The sequence below is a fragment of the Ochotona princeps genome, chromosome 2 (assembly GCF_030435755.1).
Source record: "Ochotona princeps isolate mOchPri1 chromosome 2, mOchPri1.hap1, whole genome shotgun sequence".
NCBI classification, from domain to species: Eukaryota; Metazoa; Chordata; class Mammalia; order Lagomorpha; family Ochotonidae; genus Ochotona; species Ochotona princeps.
Window position 1 is genome coordinate 83522567 of NC_080833.1, and position 23268 is coordinate 83545834.

A 23268-nucleotide genomic window follows, 5' to 3' on the forward strand; every position below is an offset into this window, starting at 1 on the left:
TCCATGCACTGCTTTACGCTCCAAGTGGCTGTAACAGCAAAAGCTGAATTGATCCCCAAGTTAAGGGCCAGAAACCCTCTCCGGACCTCCCATGTGGGTTCAGGGTTCCCAGGTTTTGGGCTATCCTCCACTGATTTCACAGTCCACAGCAGGAAACTGGATGGGAAGTGGTACATCCAGGAGGACACAAACCAGCACCCACATAGGATTGCAGTGCTTACAGTCAGAGGATTAACTAATTGAGCATTGCACCAGTCCCATGTTGGTTTAATTCTTTATGTATTTATTGTCTAGACATGGACTGATAAATTATGGCACATGAAAGAAGAAAGCCATCACAGGGGATTGACATTTATAAAACATTGATTTGAAATGTAGAATTCAATCCTAAAATGGAAAAGAAACTGCAGAATTAAAAACAGGTTCATGGAAGCTCAGTCGGATAGCATTGACAGCCCGATTCATAAATTGTTTCTGTTTATTTTCACATTGTTCCTTTGAAGGGAAATTTGACAACATGTCTCACAAATTTGTTGCCACTTTCAAATTTGTTGCCAGTATTTTAGCAAAGTAGAAGACAGTTCTGGCGTTTTGGATAAATGTTCCTAAATCTTCCCTGCTCGTCATCTCAATTTATAGGAAGCCTCAACAGAGTAAGTAAAAGTTTGATTTACAAACATGGTGTATTGTATATATAATACTTGTAAGGTCTTTTATACTTTTTTTGTGGATTTAACTTTTGAGGCTTGAGTTCTATGTCTTGTCTTCTACAACAAATTACATTTCTCTGATATCCCTCAGTCCATTTCAAAGAAAATGTGCAATAAATAGATGAAACCTAACATAATTTTCACAAAACTGTAATAAGAAATGACTTCCAATTCAGAATATCTTAAGCATCAAATGTACTTTTCTCTCTAATGCAATAGTACTTTTAAAAAGTTACATTAGCAAACGGAGACTTTATGATGGACCATATCAATCAGTGGACGACCTCATCAAGCGAAACTGGCAGCAATTCATAACTGGAGAACTATTAACACCACTCGAGCACATATCTCAGAGCATGCCCCACATCCGGGACTCGGGGTGGGCGGGAAACCGGGTGGGGCTTCTCCCTCAATATCCCCCTTTACCTCAGATACATGATGGAAACAATATGGACATAATAGTATTACCCACTTCCCTATCCCCCTGAACCTTTTTTTTTTTTCTTTTTCTTTCTTTAACTGTAATTAACTATGTAAAGATTGTCAACAACAACACAATAAAATAGATTTTAAAAAAAAGTTACATTAGCACATTTCCTTAAAAAGTCATTATAATAAATTATCAAATGTCTAATTATGTGGCTAAACATGGACCCCTGAAACTTGGGTCTGTACCTTATTCACTGTATGTTTTTGAATCTCTGGTCAGCAAGTTTGATGAACATTTTTGAAGAAATAAACATTATGACTTAGCAATGTTTGATAATTGCTGCTCTCTACTGATGTTCTGATGTCTTTCAATCTCTCAAACTCTTTTTTTTTTTTTTTTTTTTTTTGGAAATGGATGGAAATAGTACTGTGCGATCTTCTTGTTCAATTCCATTGTCTTGGCCAGATCAAAGAAAGAGCCCTCTTACTAGTTACAGGACAGCAGTCAATTTCATCCTCCTGCAGGGCCTGACTCCATTCCCAGACAAATCTATTCCAACATGAAAATCAGATTATGTCACACTTAAGTGCAGAATTATTCAATGGCTGCCATTCATTTCTCCATGAAATGACAGTCCAAAGCTATTTTTATCTAGACATAGTTAGAAAAGTATATGACAAGTTGCACCTTCTCTGTTCCTCTACGTACCTCATATATGGTGTTTTTTAATATTATGAAATAAATGCTTCAGTAAGTGATTTCGTGATTGAGTAAGTGAGGATGGCTATTACACTCTGCTTATACCAGAGTTTGGGCAGGAGTGTTAGTTCAGAGAAGGTTTGAATGGAGATCTGAAATAGAGATGGTTATCTTTAAAAAGCCTTTCTCATACTTGCTCTATTTATAAGAATTACCTGAATTATTTTTATATGATTTTTAAAAAGTATATTTATTTGACAAGCAGAGAGAAAGAAAGCCTGCCAGATATAATTTATCCATTGCTTCACTCAAATTCTTTCAACAGGCAGAACACCGAAACTGACAGCTGGGCTCTCTCACATGATTGGCAGGCACTCATGTACTGTGGCTGTCACCTCCTGCCTCCCAGGCTCTATATTAGCAGGAAGCTGGAATCAGAAGTGAAGAAGAGACTCCAATTGAGGCACTTGGAATGTGGGCAGGCCAGGTAATTTCTTAATTTCTGCACCAAAAGCCAAGTCCATGACAGAGTCATGTTTTTGAAGTAAAGACTTGTAGAGTCATAGTTTTGTTTTCTAAGATAATTGTTCTTGTTGATTTTTATCTTTAGATATGTTTGGGAATGGTGTCTGATAGCAGTAGTTAAAAATCTGAAGACAGGATGGCTGCTCACTGTGGAGGTTGGATCATGAGATCCTAAATCTCCTTTCATGCACTTTGCACACTAGTATTTTAGTGAAGGTCAAAGATTATGGAGGGACAGAAGCACGTGAATGACTTGTGAATTTTCTGTGTGGACATAGGAAGGACTGCGGATCACCAGATCTGCAGAGTTATATATCATTTTTATGGAATTCTCTTCTAATTCCCAAGTTCTTTTCTGCATTTAACTACTGAGTACTTAATATTTGCCAGATTTAACCTCTAAGTGTTGTGCATGAAGTAACAATAAAATATATATAATGTCTGTGTTTGTTCCCTTGGCTTGTTACAACTCCCCATGCTGGCCTCTGATACTCTCCAGTGCTTCACAGTTATTTTTTAAAATCACCTGCTGTTTATGCAAACTGAAAAAATTACTTTTCTCAGAGATCCACCATTTACCTTACTAAGAAGAAATGTACAGGCTTCTTTAGTACAATGAAAACTCTGAATAGGGTTCCCATGTCTTCTGAAGGTATGACAGGTAGGTTTTGGTTATCAGAAATTGTCACCTTGGGGGATGTATTTTTGTCCTTGACTGAGAAGTTTACTCCTGACCTACCCTGAGTCAGGAACTAAGACATTGTGACACAGAAGGCTAAGCCGCTATTACAGTGCTGACATCTTGTGCCAAAGTCCCTGGGATCAAAATCTGCCGCTGCCTCTGTTCTCCCTCATGCTAATACACATCCTGAGAGGCAGGAAATGGTGACTCCAAGTACCTGAGATCCTGGCTTCCACTTGCAAGGTCCCATTGCAGTACCAAGCTCCTGACTGCAACCTGGCTGTTGGAGGCATTTCAGGAGTGAGCCAGCAGACAAAAGATTTCTGTCTCTCTTCCTTTCAAAAAAATTATAAATAAAGGGCCTGGCACAGTAGCCTAGTGGCTAAAGTCCTCACCTCCCACACACCGGGATACCATATGGGCACCGGTTCTAATTCCGGTGGCCCCAATCCCCATCCAGCTCCCTGCTTGTGATCTGAGAAAGCAGTAGAGGACAGCCCAAAGCCTTGGGATGCTGCACCCGCGTGGGAGACCCAAAGGGGGCTGTGGGCTCCTATCTTTGGATCAGCTTCACCCTTGCCACTGTGACCACTTTGGGAGTGAATCACTGGACAGAAGATCTTCCTCTCTCTCGTCCTCTCTGTATGTCTGACTTAAAAAAAAATAAATCTTTAAAAAATATAAACACAAATAAATAAATATCCAATTATTTTAAGTTGAAATACATTGTACTTCTTATTTTTTACCTTTTGAAATGGGCATTTCTTTGTTTAATTTGGTAATTCTACACATATTTCAAATTGTGAAGGGAGGATAGTCAAGTGGAAAAAGCAAGAGCATCAGAAATAAGATGAACCAAGTTTGACATCAACTGTTAGTGGTTAACAAATAGAAAATTATCTCACCAGGATACTAGTGGTTAAATTATAGTGTTTCATCAGATGCAAAATTGGGTTAAATTTTCTCAAAATGTAAAATATTAAATTATATATAGCATCATAGTACTTGGCACTTAATATTTATATATGAAAAGTATGTTAAAATATTCTGATGTTTATATATTAAAAGTGCTGTGTAAATTATCTTTCTTATAACACAGACAACTGTTTAGAAAACCTAATTTTTTTTTGCAAGTTGTACTTATTCATTTGAAAGTCAGAGTTACAAAGAAAAGTAGAGAGAGAGGAAGTGAATTGTCCGTCTGCTGATTCACTTCCCAAGCGGAGGCAAAGTCCTGGGATGGGTCAAGTCAACATCGGGAGCCAGGAGCTTTATTCGTCTCTCGCATCGGTGCCAAGGGCCCACCATTCAGGCCATCTTCTCAGACTCTTTCCAAGCCACTGACAGAGTGGATCGGCAGGGACATGGATTGACACCCATATGTGATGCTAACCTTGAAAAGCCTCCTCTGCTATGTTACATATTAGCCTTTAGGAAGCAATCTTTCTAATGACCCCAGGTGAGTATCTGACCTGGAAGTGAAGACTCCTAGTCCAAGTTCTGGTCTTTGTAGGAATCTGAGAGAATAGCACATACAGGTTCTCCCTGTCCACCTTTCTATCTGAGGCCTGTCTGATAATCTTTTTAAGTGATGACCTTGAGGCAAGCATATTTTCTCACCCCCCCTTTTTTTTGATCTTACATGGTACTCCAGTCTTAGAGTTCTTCGTATTTTATGTCTGTTCAACACCATTCCTACTTTAAACAGATTTTGTTGCTTACATATAATCATATTTGGTGCACTTTCACAAGCAAATCCTTTTTTTATGAAAAATAATAATTTATTTGGGGCCCGGTGATGTAGCCTAGTAGTTAAAGTCCTCGCCTTGCATGCAACAGGATCCCATATGGGTACCGATTTGTGCCCTGGAGCTCAGCTTTCTATCCAGCTCCTTGCTTGTGACCTGGGAAAGCAGTCAAGGACAGCCCAAAGCTGTGGGACCCTGCACCCAAGTGGGAGATCAGGAGGAGGCTCCTGGCTCCTGGCTTCAGCTCCTGGCTTGGGGTTGGCTCAGCTCCGGCTATTGTGGCCACTTGGGGAGTGAATCAACAGATGTTAGACCTTTCTATATCTTCTTCTCTGTGTATACTTCCTTCTGTAACTGCCTTTCCAATGAAAACAAGTGAATCTTTTTTTAAAAAAGATTTATTTATTTTTATTACAAAGTCAGATATACAGAGAAGAGAGACAGAGAGGAAGATCTTCCATCTGATGATTCACTCCCCAAGTGACCACAACGTTCGGTGCTGCATGGGTCCAAACCGGGAACCAGGAGCCTCTTCCGGGTCTCCCACACGGGTGCAGGGTCCCAAAGCCTTGGGCCATCCTCAACTGCCTTCCCAGGCCAGAAGCAGAGAGCTGGATGGGAAATGGAGCTGCTGGGATTAGAACCGGCGCCCATATGGGATCCAGGCGCGTTGAAGGCGAGGACTTTAGCCGCTAGGCCACGCCGCCAGGCCCTGAAAATAAGTGAATCTGTAAAAAAAATGATTTATGTGAAACTCTCTCTCTTGCACACACACAGTGAGAGCGAGAGTGAGAGCAAGTGAGCAAAAGAAACAGATTGGTGGAATTAAAGATTCCTTCTACTGGTTCTCTCTCCAAATGCCTACAGAGGTCTTTACTGGGACCAGCTGAAACAAAGAGCCAGGAGTTCAATCCACACCTGCATGTGCACAGCAGGAGCCAGTGACTTGTGTCATCACGTTACCTCCCAGGGTCTTCATCAGAAAGGACTCAAACTCAGGTACTCTCAGATCATATATGCAAGGTCTTAATGCCACGTCAAAGGCTCCTGTCAGGAAATATTTTTGAAGAAAAAATTGTTAGATTCAAGTACACTACAAGGCCATTTTGAAATCATTCCACTTAAAGATTAGAATTCTCTGTGACAGGTGCAGGGGGCACAGCAAGCTGCTAATCCTCTACCAGGTGGTGCCAGCATCCCATACAGGTTCCACTTTGTGTCCTGGCTTCTCTATTTTTGATTTAGTTTTCTGTTTATGACAGGGAAAACAGTGGAGGATGTCCCAAGTCCTCAGGACCTGGCACCCAATGTGGGAGAACCAATAATAAACTCCTGGATCCTGCTTCGGATCATCTCATTTCTGACTGGCAGCCACTTGGAAAGTGAGCCAGTACTAGTCTCAGTAAAATCTGTCAAATGAAAATAAATAAATAAATAAAAGATTTAAGGCCCAGCACAGTAGCCTAGTGGCTAAAATCCTTGCCTCGTACACACCAGGATCCCATATGGTCACCAGTTCTAATCCCGGTAGCCTCACTTCCCATCCAGCTCCCTGCTTGTGACCTGGAAAAGCGAGGTCAGCCCAAAGTCTTTGGACCCTGTACCCACATGGGAGACCCGGAGGGGGCTGTGGGCTCCTGGCTTCAGATCGGCATAGCTCCGGTCGCTGCAGCTTCTTAGGGAGTGAATCACTTGACAGAAGATCTTCCTCTCTGTATATCTGACTTTCTAATAAAAATAAGTATTTTAAAAAATAAAAAAGAATTAGAATTCTGCATATAAAAAATTGAAGTCTTTTCATGCAACTAAGCTCTCTTCAAGATAGATTTGCCACAATAAGCCAAAATACCAGAGGCAGGGAGGCACCTAGGAGGCCCTTTATTCCAGTAGGATAGGGACAGGGACAGAGGCAAAGGGAGGGAGAAAGGGGGATGTCTCCTGCCATGATGGCTGGAGGGGGCTGCAGCAGAAGGGGAGACAGGACAATGGGGACAAGATGGAGGAACTCGGGACAAGAGCCAGGAAGGGACACTATGCCAAGGGGACGCATGGTGGAATGCGCCTTCCTTTGTGCCTGGGGGTGGGCGGCACAGAGCCCTGAGGATTGTTGGATAGGATTGTCATGGCCACAGGGGATTAGTAAATGGGCGGAGAGTAGGGAATGGGACCCCTAGGGATTGGTGGCTGGGGTTGTCAGGTATACATCATGAGATTACAGCGTATGTTTTGAGGGGTTTGTGTGTATGTGCTTTAATAAAACAGCGTAGATACTTTAGAATATGAAGACTCTTCAAGAGCCCAGAAGTCATGATGAATCTTGTGAGTATCTTTCTAAAGACCAAAAGAAAGATACTGGCCAGTAAACATGAATTCAGACACAAAGATTTTTACATACTATGGTTCCTCAAAGAGTTCACGGAAAACATGCGTTATGAAAACACTGTTCATGGCTTTTTTTTTCCACTAAAATAAATTTAACTTAATTTTTCATGACCATTTAAAATAATTTCTTATACAACATCTCCAGAGAAAAATGAATAAACTACTTTACTTTTTATTTCAAATTTTCTCATATCTATTATTCAAAAAATAAGAGAAAAATGATCTTTATTAGCAATGGTTCAACTAAGTGTTGAAAACAAAAAGTCATGATACCAAAATGAATGTTGTATTTCTCATGTTTATCAGTATGACGTAGATTCTCTACGATGACTGTGATGTAGACCTAAGAGATGTGAAGTGCTGTAATGGTTTTCTTTCCTGGTCACATTTCCCTAGGACTTGCGGAATATAATTACACCAAATACAAATGCATTCTTACAGCTGGCAGAGTAAAATTAAAAGCTGTATCTCTTTTTCTAGAGGTTTTTAAGAATCACAGATATGTATTTATCATTGTAATTTGGATACGTCCCAGAACTATCATCAGCACCTCCACTTACCATACATTGCCCAGCAGGGTTTCTTAAATTTTTCCATTACGGTACTCTTTGAAAATAACATAGTGCAGCAAATAAGGATACAAAGAGAATATTCCTTTATCAGAGGCTGAATACTAGGGCAAGTTCTAGTCCCAACCAAGAAAGAAAGACAATCTGAAGGGCACTGCTGGGCAAGCAGCCGTCAGTTTGCACACACTAGAGTGTGTCAGTATTATGACCGAACAGTTCTGTGCTTGATTTAACAGAAATCATAATATTAAAAACACATATTCTTTGCAACTTAATTTCTTAATTCCTCTGAGCCTATATTTAACAAACCATATTTTCATATTTTGTGTTTTAGTTTTCTATTTAAACAGATGGCTTTCTATGTTGTGTCACCAGTGGTAAGAGGCAATTATTTAAACTTTAGTTCTCAAGTAAAGATAATTGTCAAATGTGAATCTATTTATACCAAATTGAGCTTTTCTTTTTTTTTTCTGAAATTGTCAATTAAACTTTGGGGCTCAATGTAGCAGACTGACATCCTGGATTGTTTGATCTAAGTAAAGTAGTAATTAAATGGTTTGGGCAGAAAAAGAACAAGATGTCATGCCTATCTCTTATTGATACAATTTATCGTAACATGCATTCTTTTTGAATTAAAACTAAAAGCTTTACTGTTTCATAACTAATCTGAACATAATAACAGAACTTTCTAAACTAGAAGGCAAAAGGCCAATCAATTTAAATTTAGAAATATACATTTTGAGAGGCGTTAGAAAGGCAAATAGGAATACACGTAACAATTCTTTATGTCTAGAAATCGTTATATGTAGCTTCAATCTTGTCTAGTACAATGTACCTCCATTTTCTCTTTTCATGTTTTGGAGAACAGAGTGCCCCAAGAGTGTAAGACTCACAGAATAAGCAGCTCCACAAACGTGATTGGGTAGGGCTGATTCAACTATAAAATCAAAGCTGGTCCACATGTTCTATCACCATTGAGTTTTGGAAATAGTATCCTATAGTGGAAAATTAGGGGGGAAAAGTCTGCTTTGTTTTCCAGAAAAAGAGAATTATGTGTCTGTCTTTCCATGATAGATTAGCTCAATTGTGTTTCTTTCAAAAGCTTTAAACCCAAGCTGCAAGAGAAGTTGTATGTCATGATTGTGGTGTCAGCAACCTGTGACACTTAAGCAATTGATTTCTGTGTTCAATTTGTTCTATTAATAATCCTTTGTATATTTGTGACACATTATCTTGCTAGTGGTTACATAATAATCACTTCAATTTTGAAGATAGTCTCATTGTAACACGTACTGGTTGAGGGCTGGTCTCATCTGTTGGAGACTGAGATTAAGTATCAAGAATGCCCTTTGAGCTTTGGTGACCTTAAAACCAGTGTAAAATTGGAATACAGTTACAGGGGGAAAAAAGCAGGCTGTAACTGCTCAGCCTGCTCAGTGTCAGCTCTTGCACGGGAAGTGGTTTAGAGAAGACTGTTTTATGAACAGATTTTTCTACGTAACTTAGTGAGATACACCTGAAGTTTAACAGTCTCTGAAATGTTACCGGTCATTTTAGAGAAATTACTGACTCCACCATTTGTGGCCCTTGCTTCTACCTTTTGCTTTTGTGCTCTCAATTGCAAAAACACATGCATTACTCTCATTCCTGTATGACAGATTGCCCTATCATTGTGAGATGCAAAGGACTTGAAATTGTTTACGGTCTCTAATATACTGCTACTTTTCTGATAATCTTCGTAGTTACAGATATATTTTCAGTGTATTCATTACATATGACAGTTTTGTTAATAACACCAAATAATCATGATAAAAGGTCAGCCCCAGCTGATGCTAACAGCAGGACCCAGTGTTGCAGTTCCTCCCCAGGCACCTTTTGGCTATGGCAATACTGCCCCACCCTATGGGCAGCCGCAGCCTGGCTTTGGCTACAGCATGTAAGCTGGAAAGCTGATTGTGTAGTCACCTATTTTGGAATGAAACATAGTTTAGCCACTTCTCAGTTTATAATGGAGGAAGACTAGGCAATGTGTTCTCGTAACCTTTATTTCACAAAGGACTGTTTTTTATTTCTAACAATAAACTGGGGTTATCTATGTTATAACTTTATCTCACATTCCTCATCATTTTAGAATTTATTTTCAAAGGGGAATAGTTTCAGTGTTTTATTCACTTGGGGGTTTTTAGCCCTTTGCATTTTTTCAAGAATTGCTTAATCAATGTGTTGTGAAGAACCTGATTTGCACTCTAGTGTTTAAAGAAACAAAGAAACTCTAATACTGAATCTCTTAAATTTAGTGTATGTAACAGCTTACAATATGTAATGTCTAAATGCATTTAAGTCTTTTATTCAAAGAAAAGCGACATCAAAAATACTGCTATGTGACCATGCAAGACTGTCAGTGCCGACAAAGACAACACTAATCAGCAGATCCATGTTGGATTGCAGTGCTCTCCACATTATTGGAAAAATGCGTACAACTTGCCTGATGTTAAAAGGAGCATGAAAGGCCCTCTAACCTATGCAGGTTTCCCTGTTACGCATATAGAAACTGCTAGTGTGTTTTGCTCACCTCATATGTAACAGGTGCCCTCATGTGCTGTATCCTGTGCTTTTTCTGTGGGACCATTCCATTCAAGAACAAAGAGCACCATGATTCCAATCTTGTGTGTATTTACTAATCCTTCCCTGAGACTTGTGTATGTTGGATATTGTGGTGTTTTAGATCACTGAGTGTACAGAAGAGAATTCAAACAAAATATTGCTGTTATCCAGTTTTGTTTGTGGAATTTGAAATTGCTCCAATTTAAAATAAATTACTGGACTGTGGAAATACCATGCAGAATGACAGTTTCAATAAAATACTTCTTGAACCAGAAGAATCATAACTTTGGTAGTTTCTAATTGTATACAAGGCAGCACAGAGTCATGAGTGAACATTGGGACGTTGGAAGACACTGTATTATGTCACCTGCATTCCTATAGTTAATGAGGAACATAAAATAGTCTGAAGAACCAGTCACTACTATAGTGGATTACTTTTCCTCTATCTCAAATAACATTTTAACCCGGTGACATTTTAGGTTTTTATCAAACCATTTCACTCTAAATGAGCAAATCATGGGTGTTAAGTTGTGTTAACTTGAAATAAAAGTATATGTAAACATGTAGAAAGAGAAATTATTAAGTACATAGGAAATGCACATTGCCAGTATTCTATAATGTTTAGGAAAATAAATACGAATTATGCAATCTAACTTGTTACTTGAAAATAATTCTTATATTTTTCCAAACTGGTAATTAAATAAATCTTGTTCAACAGGAGATATTAAGGTAAATGCCTTTCTATGTGTAGCCTCAGAATGTCTGTCCAGAAAAATTTTCAGGAGCCCGATAAGAAAATTTCACTCATGAATAAGTTTATGATATTTAATTTCTAGAACATTTCCAAATAATATTTCCTATTCAGTCAGTTTTGAAATTTGAATTGATATAAATGACATCAGTTGTGAAATTCTCCTTTACCAAGTGCTAAAACTGTCAAATGGACTTTGATAATTTTCTGTATTCTTGATTTGTATTATTGGCTGACTACAGTACTATTTTTTAAAAAAGATTTGTTTTGGGGCTGTCATGGTGGCATGGTGTTAAAGCCACTAAGTGCAGTGCCAGCCTCTGTGTTCTGGTTGCCCTACTTCCTAACTAGCCCTTGTTAATGGCTCGGGAACAGCACCCAATGGCCCAAGTGTTTGGGTCCCTCTCGTCCTTATAGGAAGCTTGGACGAATCAGGCCATAATGGCCATCCGGAGGTGAGCCAGTAAATGGATGATATCTCTTAATATGTATCATTGACTTTCAAATTAAAAATGAATATATCTCCAAAATGTAAACAGACAAATAAAAATAAAAGGTGTGCTGCATTTTTTGGAAAAGCAGATGCAGAGAGAGGGAAAGACAGGGAAAAAGATCTTCACTCCACAAATAGGGGCAACAGATGGGGCTAGGTCAGGCCAAAGTCAGGAATCTGAAACTTTATCCTGGTCTCTTCCATGTGTGGCAGCAGCCATCTTCCGCTGTCTTCTCAAATGCATTTGCAGACAGCTGTGTCGGTAACCTATGTCACCATAACTGTGGCTCCAAGTATTATCTGCTCTGTGAACCTTGTGGACTCAAGGCTTTCTCTATAGTTTGATAACCATTTCGAGTTAATCTATGTTGGCTTCATGTGGAGTTTCCCTAAATAATCTTTCATTAAGGTGAGATCAGTTTAAAGTACAGCACTTTTTCAGAAATATAGCTTCTTTTACCTGTATAATTTATAGATGCTGTTAACATATGCACCAATAAATAAATGATAGCCCATTAGAAAGTAAAAAGTCAAATAATTTCCTTACTTGATTACTAGTTCTGCTGTTACCTGTTATATAATTAAGTTGCATAAAGCAAAGTACAGACTAGCTCTTTTCCCGCATTTTTAACAACCAGGAAATTTCCTCCAAATAAAAACCATTTTGGTTGAATATCATTTTGCAAAGGTAATTATCACGATTTCACCTAAAAGTTATTTTTAAGAGTATGAAGGAATTACTTTGTGTCTTCAGTGATGGAGACATTTTGTGCATCTAGAAAGCAGTATAATATGAAATCTGCATTTTCCAGGCATGGAAAGAAAGAGACTTTGGAGCCGGCACGTTGGTGCAGGTGGCTGAGTGGCTGTTCCTGATGTTTGCATCCCATTTCAGAATGCTGATTCAAGTAATGGCTGCTTGACTTCAAATTCAGATGCCTGCTAATGTGCGGAGAAATGAGCAATGGCAGTCCGAGTGCTTTGTTCTCTGCCATCCCCACGGGGAACTTGGTTGTAGTTCCTGGTTTTGGCTAGGAATGTTGTAGCCATTTGGGGAGTGATCGGTAGATGTAAAATCTCTCCCCTGCTTCTCTCTCTCTCACACACAAACACACTTTCTCTAAAAAATCAAATAAATACATAAATCTTTTTAAAGAAACATTAAAAGCGGATCGTGGGTATTTTTCTCACTACACTATGAGAGTTCCTTTTTTGAAAAATAGATCCCAAGCAAACACTGTGCAAAAATTATAAGAAATTGTCTGGCTCAGAGCTGCAGCTGGAAGTCTGACTGGGCCCAGCATGGTGGCCTAGTGGCTAAAGTCATCGCCATGTGAACGCACCGGGATCCCAAACGGGCGCCGGTTCTAATCCCGGCAGCTCCACTTCCCATCTAGCTCCCTGCTTGTGGCCTGGGAAAGCAGTCGAGGACAGCCCAAAGCTTTGGGATCCTGCACCCTTGAGGGAGACCCAGAGGAAGTTCTTGGCTCCTGGCTCCTGGCTCCGAATCAGCACAGCACTGGCCATTGTGGTCACTTGGGGAGTGAATCATCGGACGGAAGATCTTCCTCTCTATATCTCCTTCTCTGTGTATATCTGACTTTGTAATAAAAATAAATAAATCTTTTAAAAAAATACAAATCTACAAAGAGTCATATGTTTCTATATATTAATATGCATACCATTTCTATTTCTGTCTTTCTAAAACCCATGGCATTCTTCAAAGAAATATAATGAGTGGACCATTCTTTTCAACTGCTTTACATTTTCAAGGATTTTCAAAATTGCATAAAATTAGATAAAACTATATTTACAATTATGAAACTTAGAAAAAATTAGATTATTCCTTAGTAGTGAAATAAAGATGGTTCTTCATTAGTTAATGTGTCTGCTGTTCTTAAGATATGCCATCATATTGTCCCCACTCATGGAGAATTCCATCACTTACTTCTTTGTGACAAACTGGAATATATTGGATAAATTAATACGTATAACTATTGCCAATTATTGAAGTACTTGTCCTAATGTATAATTTCTATTACTTCATTTTCATCAAGGGTAAATGTTAAAGCCAAGTGGGGAGTTTAAGAATCTCAGAGGTATTAAAATAGCAATTAAGAAATAAGGAACTCACGCAGAACATGATTTTGATAATTTAGCAAATATAACATTTATTTTATTATTTTCCTGTGAAGATTTTTTCAACATATAAGTACTTAATTTGCTTAAAACATAGTGAAGGTACATTGCAGTATGCGTCTCCACTCTATAAAAGGAGGATTCCCAATGAAATTGTTAAATGCACCTTGTCAATACGATACTAGATTTTCAACAATTGCCAATACCTACTAAGCCACGAGACATTTAAATAGCAGAATGTTGGACTTGTGAATGTTGCTGAAGGACTACACTATGCTAACAATAGGGGAGGAAATGGTGGTAATGGGGAGAAACGAGTAGGAGGAAAGAGAGGTGGAGGGGGGAATCCCTATACATGCAAAACCGTATAATGGAAAATAAAAAACAATAAAAATCTTTCATAAAAATACTCACTCTGGAGAACTTGAATCTGTAATTTTGGAAAATCAATGTGAGTTACTTTAAAAAATACTTTAAAAAAAGATTTACTTATTTATTTGAAAGCAACAATTATAGACAAAGAGGGAGAGACTGAGAGATCTTCCATCTGCTGGTTCACCCCTACTTCACCAAATGGTTGCAGCAGCCTGGGCTGGGCCAGGCTGAAGTCAGGAACCAAGAGTTTCATCCAGGTCTCTCACACTAGTACAGGGGCACAGGCACTTGGGCCATGTGCTACTTTCCAAGACAGTTAGTAGAGTAGAACGAAAGTGAAACAGCCAGGACTCCATTTGGCACCATATGGAGTGCTGGCCCGACAGGCAGTGGCTTTACCTCTATGCCACAATACCAACCCTAAGTTTATTACTTTCATTTAGGATGTTTCAAAGTCAGATTTTAGAGTTGTTGAAAGATCTTTACCTTTGTACAGTTATTTTTTTTTCTATATTGCCACCAAGCACATAACTACAAAGATAGAAGAATGTTATCAGAGCAACGACCATTGGACAGACATAACTGTTCCACTTCCCCCAAAGGAGGTTTGTGAAGGAAAATTGTCTTATGAGGTAATTTCTTTTCATGATAAAACTGAACTAGGAATTCATTCTGCAAACAGGGAAATTTGACTTTTTCATTTTCTGTTTGAATTTTTAAATTTCTTCTTATCTAGTACCTCTAGCAAGGACTTCCAATAATATGTTGAATAGTAGTGGTGAAAATGGATATCCCTGTCTAGTTCCAAATTTTTGTGGGAAAGCTGCCAGTCTTTCCCCATTCAGTGCGATGCTGGCATTGGGTTTTTCATATATTGCATTGTGTTGTAGAATGTTCCTTCTATGCTTACCTTGCTTAGGGTTTTTAGCATGAAATGGTTGTGGTTTTTATCAAGTGAAAGCTGCAAATGAGTAAGTAAACTGCAACCCTATGTTTATAGTAGCAAAGCAAAAACAAAGGCATGGAAACATTTCAGATGCCCATCGAAAGAGGAATGGATAAAGAAGTGATGGTACAACTATTCCGTGGAATACTAGACAGCCACTGCAAAGAATGATATCTTACCAATTACAACTAAATGGTCCCAAGTAGAGATCATTATGCTCTGTCAAGTAACCTAATCCAAAAGGACAGATATCCTATGTTTTCTCTAATATAAGGCCACATTCATGCAAACTATAAAACAAATTGTCATATAGGTGAATAAATTATATACATATATACTCATAACTGGACTATATAATTAAGACTAGTCTCCTGGGAAGTGAAGATATGTTGCCATAAGCATCTCTACTCCCTAATAAAAAGTGGAAACCCCGTGACAGTAAAATATACCTTGGCAAATATGATACTGCATTTTCTGTATTTGGATATATCTACAATTCCATGATGTACCTAAATAGCAGAATATTAAACTTGTAGCTGTTACTAAAGGACTGTATAGCTGTAACCACCCGGGGGGAAATGGGGAAGGAGATAAAGGGAAGGCCAAGGTGACAATCCCTATACCTAACAAAATGTACGATGAAAAATTAAAAAAAAAATTATTTTAAAACACTTGTCGAGTTTTTAATTGAATGAATATAAATATGAAACCTTTTTCAATAAATAGTACTGAGTTCATATTTATGAAATGTGCCACATATTAGTATGAAATGAAACTGTCCTGCAAGCACACACACACACAGTGTTTATAAATGTTCAATGAATTAATACAAGAAAAACATTTAAAAACCCTGATTTATTCCCTTTTTATCCATGTTCTAGCCTAAACCTATAGTTATATCAAAAATTAAATTCTGCGTGTGGCCAGAAAATTTCATGTTAAAAAGTGCAAAATAAACAAAATTTTAATTAATTTCATTCAACATAATTTTAAAATGTAAAATAAAAGTTAGTATGCAAAATTCTTTAGAATTAATTAAATCCAGACATCTTGGAAATGGAAAGCCTTACATGTGTGTAACTAACGAGTCTGTAATATATATATTTGTAACTACAATAGGTTCCTGTAGTTGCATTGCTGGGAAGTGTTATCACAATGAATTTGCATGAAGAATGCAAATTTTGCTTTTTCCAGAACGATGTGACTTTAATCATATGTAGCCACTACATTTTAATGAATGTTTAATGACTAAATCAATAGCTATTGTTTAGTAATGTCTATTTTAGGAAAAGAAGCACATTCAAAAGGAGTTTAAAAGTGGTTTTTGTAGTGACTGATGCACATTATCTTTCTCAAGATATTTAGACATTCTATGAGATCAGTTTCTGAACAAATGATTTGCAAAATTAAAAGAAATTAAAGCATAATTGGTGGCATGTAGCAAATACTTACAATTTGATATGTATATGCACATTATGAACAAAAGAAACTGAACAATACATTGAATTATTATTATAACTATACTACATTTATCTTCATGTAGAATTTTTGCCAGTATGCTATGTAAGAAATAAGATCTTCCTATCTTTGCTCAGACTAATGATGATGTTGTATTTATTTAAAAACATTTCTTAAAGAATATTACTCTACAGTGTGGATTTTATTTAAAATTACATACTGAGCTTAAGCAGTGATTTTTTAGAAAAAGAAATAATAGGACAAAAATAAGAAATAGTTTTATTTCTCAGTCAATATGCCATGGCTAAAGAAAGAAAAAGATAAAAGATTCCATTGTATAGCACAAAGAAGAATATCAAAGTGTCCTCTTGGTCACAAGCTAGCTACATAAACCATAAAAAAGAGAACTGCATTAAAAATACAACACAGTAATTTTTCGCTGCTATGTAAATACTATGGGCATTTTAAATTCACAGATAAGCAGAATCAGCAGATAGTGACAGTTTTAAATGTGCCAAAAATCAATAGAAGAGCAGTAAAAGGCAATTTTCCTAAAGCAGGCTGTAACTTCAAGTGAGCTGAACCATGCTTGATGCAACTGAGAGACTTTTTAATAGATCTTAGGAAAATGGATTTAGCATTGTGTCATCGTATTAGTGGTTGAGCATCATGATTGTGAAATGCTCAGAAGTATTCTACATCCACATTAACTTCAAATTATCTATATGCATATTTTATGTTCTTTTTAGATGCTTAAATAGTATTATATTCTAATTATTATTTGCAGCTGATATTTATTTTTCTTCTAGTGACCAGTCAGATTAGTGCTTTGAGTTTTGTGAAAAAGAACCATCTGATGCTGAGTAGCACTTACTCAGTATGCATTCTAGCTTTGGGGGTCTCAGAGGGGAAGATTTAAATAATGTATGTTGGTTTTGTTTGTAATGAGGCACGTTTTTAGGATTTTGTAGTGATTTTATTACTTCACAGAAAATGTCACTAGTTAAAGGGTCACAAATCATTAAGGATTTTATCAGTGTCATATAACTCATCTATAATATCTTTCAGTGGTTGAATAACTGTCATTCAAGGCTCTTGGACATTTAACACAGATATTATACGTAGAACTGAGAGCATACTGATGAGTTAGAAAAAGTCATACAGTTGAGTACATAAAACAAGACCAGAATGAACATTTATCTTCTTTCTTTTCCCTCTTTTTTCCTCCTTTCCTTCCTTCCTCCCTCGTTCCTTCACTCCCTCCCTCTCTTTCCCTTCTTCCCTTCCTTCCCTTCTTTGTTTTTCTTTTCCTTCTTTCTCTTTCTTTCTCTCTCCCTCCATCCCTGCCTCTCTTCCTTTCTTTTTTCCCTCTCCTTCCCTCTTTTTCTTTCTTTCTCTTTCCTTCTCTTCCTTCCTTCCTTCTTTTCTTTCTTTCTTTTTTCTTTTCTTTCTCTTTCTCTTCCTTCATCCCTTCCTCCATTTCTCAATCTCTCTCCCTTCCTCCTCTCTCTCTCTCTCTCTCTCTCTCTCTCTCTCCCTCCCTCCCTCCCTTCCTGGATCTTTCCTTACTTTTCATTAAAATTTAATTCAAACATGTTTTTGATGGAGACTTACTAATAGCCAAGTCACTTCTATTCCCAGGGTGGTAATAAAGAAATCAGTCAATAAAACACAATTTTCTTATCCTCTTGTGTTCAGCATTCTCTTTCTGCTCCATTGCAGCTAGCTGTTCCCTAAACTTCTCTCAAATGTGAACATTGACTATGAATTTTTTTTAAGAAATGAGAAACTTTATGGTGACCTGGTAACTTTTTAAGCATTGAAGTCCTGAAAGAGCAAACATAAAAATTATAATTTTAGCAAATTTTAACAAGAAGATATTTCCTAACGCTATTCAGTATTCTGTCATCTCTCTTTTTAAATATTTCCTCTATGTGTCACCTCCAGCACACAAAATTTGCTCAGGTATTGGCATTCATTTTGTACATTTCTTTTATTCTCTACTTATTGGCTATTATGCCATGTCAAGCCCTTCTGTAAACTGACAGCATGTGCAGCACTGTATTTGGAATACATTTCTAGGAGGCACACTAAGCAATACACAGAGTGCAAGCCAGCCACCTCTTGGTGTTGGGGAAAATAGTTTACTAAAGTTCTGTGATATTCTTTTAAATTAAAAGACAAGCATGTTAGTTTTACTTGTTTTCAAGAGCATGCCATTATTACTGATATGTTTTTGGTTTTGCCTTCCCAGAATGCATGAATTGTTAGTATTGCTTAACATTTTTAAACCCCTAGCTCATTGTTCCTCAGCTATACTTCCTATTAGTTATTATGAGTTTTAAGAATATATGATTGTTGACCAATGATTGCACGGTAATTCAGAGCTGTCAATTTCTCTGTGGATTAAAAAAATGCTTGACTATGGCTGGACCTGATAATACAGTATCTCCGACTCTAAAACACTTTTTAAGTAGGTAGCTGATGCCTAAATATTATGCTGTGTGATTTTTTTGAAAAAAACTACACTTACTTTTCTGCTGTATTTTTTTTAAGGATTTATTTTATTTTTATTACAAAGTCAGATATACTGAGAGGAGGAGAGACAGAGAGGAAGTGGAGCTGCCGGGACCAGAACCAGCGGCCATATGGGATTAAGGCGAGGACCTTAGCCACTAGGCCACGCCGCCAAGCCCTTCTGCTGTATTTTTAAAGCAACAAAATAATATTGGAAGAAAAGTATGTATTAGATCTTAACACCTTTCTTTGAAAGCATTACAATGAAATATTATAGCAGCATTATATCATGCATAACTAAATGTTTGAATGTTTTTTTTGTTTGTTTTTGTTTTTTTAAAAAAGATTTATTTTTATTACAAAGTCAGATATACAGAGAGAGGAGGAGAGACAGAGAGGAAGATCTTCCATCCGATGATTCACTCCCCAAGTGAGCCACAAGGGCCGGTGCACGCCGATCCGATGCCGGGAACCAGGAACCTCTTCCGGGTCTCCCACACGGGTGCAGGGTCCCAATGCTTTGGGCCATCCTCAACTCCTTTCCCAGGCCACAAGCAGGGAGCTGGATGGGAAGTGGAGCTGCCGGGATTAGAACCGGCACCCATATGGGATCCCGGGGCTTTCAAGGCGAGGACTTTAGCCACTAGGCCACGCCGCCAGGCCCTTGAATGTTTGTTATAGAGTTTATCAATTAGGAAAATAATAAATTTGCAAAAAATTATATGTTTTTAATTTCTTAGGAACAATATGATAGTTGATATCACTCTGAATTTTTAACTGGTTGATTGACATGAAAAGATATCTGCATTTGATGTGACTAAAAGTAAAAACAAAAATATAAGAGGAATCTTTTAAAATAATATTTATGTCTGTATTTAAATTTATATTTTAAGTATGAGGAACTATTACTAAAAGATTTAAAATGTTTAAACAAATGAGTGCATTCTCAGATATACCTTTGGAGTTTTTAATTGTTGGAAATGAATGTTTCAGTTTTTCTACTTTAATGCACATTAATTCTATTTTTTCAACAGGAAGCTCTGTGGTGAAGAAATCTGTAGTGAAGCTCAGCAGAATACTTTCCTGCTAGACTGTTACATTAGATCTGCACCACCAGTTCTGTTGAAGAGTTGAGAGTTTTGAGGTTTGTCTCATCCAATTTAACTCTTGACTCATTAAAGGATGCCTCCCCAAATCCTGGTGATTAACTTCAGTGATTGGCTTAAAATACGAAGCACGCTTTCAGAGTTCTCGTTTTGCCAAACTGAAGGACTGGCTTTAATCCCTTGTCCCCAATGAGCTGTGAACATATTTCTACCAGAAGCCCATTCACCATGTCTTGAGAAGCTTTTTTCCTTTGGCTTTCATGCTTATTGTTCTGTTCTCATTCCATCTGTTAAAAAAAAAAATTCTTCACAACATTTTTCCTGGGTTCCTCTCCTTTTCCCATTCTTTAGATTTTGCTTTTTCATTTACTTACCCAAACATTTACAAAGTATCTTCTATGTGTAAGCAACTCTGGGCAATTTCTAAGACGTGCAACAAGGGAATGTCTGGAGGACCGTAATCTGGTGCACAGAGGCATGTAAACATATTCCAACTGGGCATCGCTGCTTCTTGTCTGTGTGATTTCCATGGTCCTCGGGACTTCACATACAATAAGAACTGATGATTCTTGACACTTTTACATACACTATATTTCCGAGTCTTTATGAAACTCTGCTGGATGTCTTCTAAACACTTAAAGCTGTGCATAAATTCTCCTTGTACCAGTGCACCTTAATTTTTTCAAGAACTCTTGTTCATATAGTTAAGTCATAGGCATCAACATACCATTTATGTTCGTACTTTTTCTTCCTTACAGTCTCTAACCTATCCTTAGTCAGTACTTTCTATTTCTTTTTTTGATACTGTTACAGAAGATGGCTACTTTCCCATTAATAATGGTTGACAGATGTCAGTCCCTATATGCACTTTTTATCTCAGTCACGTATAAACACATGTTATCCTTATCCAGAATACCAGGTTAGTGTAGATTCCTTTGAGGATAAAATAGCAATACAAAAAATGCCGTCATCAGAGACATACATGTGGCTAATGGATTCTCTGATACTTTTATGAACACACCCTTCCTAACATCACATTTTTTATTCAATAATCTGAAGAATCATCCTATGAAACATTTTGCCTTTAAATAAAATCCCCATTTCAAATGAAAACCTTTAGTTATCCCCATAATATGGCCTCAAACAAAGGTCAGACCCTTTAGATTCCAGGTAAGAAAATTCAAGAATCATTGGGTTATGTTAGTAATATATTCAGTTTCTCAGAAAATGTTTATTTCTATGTTATAAGAGAGCAAGCATTTTTTTAAACTGCACCTGACTTACTATACTAACTTCTCATCTGATTTTTAAAGGTGTACTTACAAAATCTTTTTTCTGGGTAGGTGCTGGACACTGACAAGGACATTGGTTATGTCCAGGCTCCCCACTTCCCATGTATCCTGGGAAAACTGTAGAAGATGGCCCAAAACCCTTGCACCATACATTTCTGTGGGAGGCCTGGAAAAGGCTCTCTGCTCCTGGTTCCAGATTGGTCAGTTCTGGCGATTGTGGCCATGTAGAGAGTGGACCAGTGGATGGGAGATGTTTGTCCCGTCTTCTCTCTGTAAGTCTGCCTTTCAAATAAAAATAAATCTTAAAAAAAAAAAAAAAAACCCTGGGCCCCACATGATAGCCTATTTGTTAAAGTCCCCTCCGTGTGCACCGGGATCCCATATGGGTACCGGTTCATTATCCTGGCTGCTCCACTTCCCATCCAGCTCCCTGATGAGGCATGGGAAAGCAGTCAAGAATGACCTAAAACCTCTGCACCTGTCTGGGAGACCTGGAAGAAGCTCCTGTTTCCTGGCTTGGGATTGACTCAGCTCTGACCATTGTGGTCACTTGGGGAGTGAACCAGTGGATGGAAGATCTTTATCTCTGTCTCTCCTTCTCTCTTAAATCTCACTTTGCAATAAAAAAAAAAAAAAAACTAAAAAAAAACCAGACAAAATCTTTATCTGATTTTGATTGAGATTATGAAGGACTTGAATTGTCCTAAAATATAAATTCTCAATTTATCAGAGGATAAAATGAAGAAAGTGAAATTATGCAGTTGGATAGTAGAGATTGCAAATTGGCTGCCAGTGGATTGAATTTAGCCCACACATTTAGTGTGTGACTAGCATAATATTTTTTAAAAATTCATGACTATCTTAAAACATCAGGATACCTGAATCTGTAGGTTTCCAACTTCTCTTGAAAATTTGGAAGGCCTTACAATTCTGGGCTCATGTTCTCATGTGGCAACAATTGGCTGGTGTAAGAAGTAGTTGCTGCTCCTACACAGGACATTTATGCTCTGGTTCAGCAGAACTCCAAGTAGACCAGCTTCACACATTCACTGTACCTGCCTGTCCTTTCTTGGCAGCTGTGACTCTGGAAAACTAACCAGGGAAATGATGAGTTTGTAGGAAACTGCTGTTTTGAATAACACATCATTATTTGTGACAGGGCAGAAAATCTCTAAATCTAGAATGTGGATTAGTTACACACATTTACAAGAAGTAACTGAGGTTTCTTTGACTCTCAGAAAATGATTAAAATAGAAAATCTCCACCTTTATTAATTTGGGCTCATCATTTTGATATGAAACAAAGAGCTGGACTTCTAGCTTACTGGTCAGAGGCAAATCAAGTCTTCAGATACATAGGAAACAATGTGAAACCCAGGTAGTCCATGATATAAACTTGTGAAAGCAAGATCAGAATGTTGATAAAAGCCTATCAGTGAGTAAGGTACTCGCAATTAAATACAATTTTAATATTTATTATGTGTAAAAAAGGCAGAAGCATGAGGCTAAGGTTTGGCTTGACTTTCTTATTTTCTTTACCATGATATTACTAAATTCACATTTCACCTTATATGTAGTGAGTATAATGTTGATAATAAAAATATAAAGAGACAATCATTTTTCAGTTCTTCATTTCCTAGTCGTTTCTATCAGGCAATGATAATCATAATTTTATTTAAATTTTTTATATATTTTTTAAAGATTTGGTTTTTTTTATTGCAAAGTCAGATATACAGAGAGGAGGAGAGACAGAGAGGAAGATCTTCCGTCCGATGGTTCACTCCCCAAGTGATCACAACAGCAAGTACTGCACCAATCCGAACCCAGGAGCCAAGAGCTCTTC